This window comes from Myotis yumanensis, unplaced genomic scaffold (assembly GCF_028538775.1).
Source record: "Myotis yumanensis isolate MYYU_CA2020_CCGP unplaced genomic scaffold, mMyoYum1.0.hap1 SCAF_2, whole genome shotgun sequence".
NCBI classification, from domain to species: Eukaryota; Metazoa; Chordata; class Mammalia; order Chiroptera; family Vespertilionidae; genus Myotis; species Myotis yumanensis.
The window spans coordinates 94,367,780-94,369,308 of NW_027223753.1; the positions used below are offsets into that span (position 1 = coordinate 94,367,780).

The 1,529-nt window shown below is 33.8% G+C and overlaps 1 pseudogene; it reads left to right on the forward strand.

Moving 5' to 3' along the window:
* Positions 1–578: 578 nt before the first annotated feature.
* Positions 579–1,049, forward strand: LOC139002490 (glutaredoxin-2, mitochondrial pseudogene; annotated as a pseudogene).
* The last annotated feature ends 480 nt before the right edge of the window (positions 1,050–1,529 follow it).

Below are 1,529 nucleotides of genomic sequence, written 5' to 3' on the forward strand. Positions count from 1 at the left end.
CCTTTTCTGGAGACCAGGTTTCTATAGATCAGTCTTGTACAGATTAACCTTTACTTCTCAATTAGTCCACAGAGTTCAGGAAAATATTGAAATAATAATATGCCACAGCCAAGTGGGCTTATCTCAAGAATTCAAGGATGGTTCAATATTAGGAAATCTATTAATATTATTTACCATATAAAAATGTCAAAAAAAGTATATGATCTCCATAGATAACTAAAGTTTTATAAAATCAAATAACCAAAATCCATTCTTGTATTTAAAACAATAATTGATGAGGAGATGAATTTTTTGGTAATAACATTTTTAAAAAATTCAGAAACAAAAAAGAAAGATGTCCTTTATCATCACTTTTATTTAGAATTGTTCTACAGATACTAGAAATTCAATTAGAGAATAAAAAAGAAATTAAAATTGGAAAATTGAAAATAAAATAATTAGTATTTGCAGATGATATTGTTATTTTACTAGAAAATCTAACAGCTGATCTAAAGTTATTACAAACAATAGCTAAAAATGGCTGAGTAGAAATTTCTATAATAAGTACATTTTAAAAAACATGATGAGGCTCTCCGACCATGATCTGGCGCTGCACGGTCCTTGCGGGGACACTGCTCGCCAGGAGCGGGAGTGGCTTGGCGGGTCGGCTCGGCTGGGCAGCCTCGAGGATAGGCAACAGCACTTAGTCGACTTGGGGGGAGCTGGCAGCTGCTCCCGTGAATCAGATCCAGGAAACCATTTCTGACAACTGTGTGGTGATTTACTCAAAGACATCTTGTTCCTACTGCAACATGGCAAAGAAGCTTTTTCACAACATGAACATAAACTACAAAGCGGTGGAACTGGACCTGCTTGAATATGGAAGCCTGTTTCAAGACGCGCTTGCCAAGATGACTGGCGAGAGAACCGTGCCAAGAATATTTGTCAATGGGACTTTTATTGGAGGTGCCACCGACACCCACAGGCTTCACCAAGAAGGGAAACTGCTTCCACTGGTTCATCAGTGTTATTTGAAAAAAAGCAAGAAGCATTTTGGCGACAGTGTTTGAGGATGTCTCACTATGTGAACAATCTTCATGAAAACATTAAAATAATGAACAATAAATCACTGTGAAAACCTCAAAAAAAAACCATAATGAAATAAAAGTTACCATTTGTGAAAGTAATAAAAAATACCAGAAATATAATAAATAAGAAACTTCTAAGACTGGAATGTCACTGACAGATAAAAATAGAGACTTGAACAACAAAAATATATCTTTTCCCTAAATCCAAATATCCATTTAACATGACCCAATAAATACCAAAATGATAGTTTGTACTAAATAAATTAATTTTTTAAATTTTTGTAAAAAACAAACATAGCCAAGAATTTTATCAATGAGAACTAGGCGCTACTTGACATTGAAGAAATTATGTAGTTATAATATGGATTATGAATATATAGATTAGAAAAGCAGAATAAAGTACCCCAAAACAGGCCAAGATAATTACAGGAATATAGTATTTCAGATCAGTAGAGAAAGATG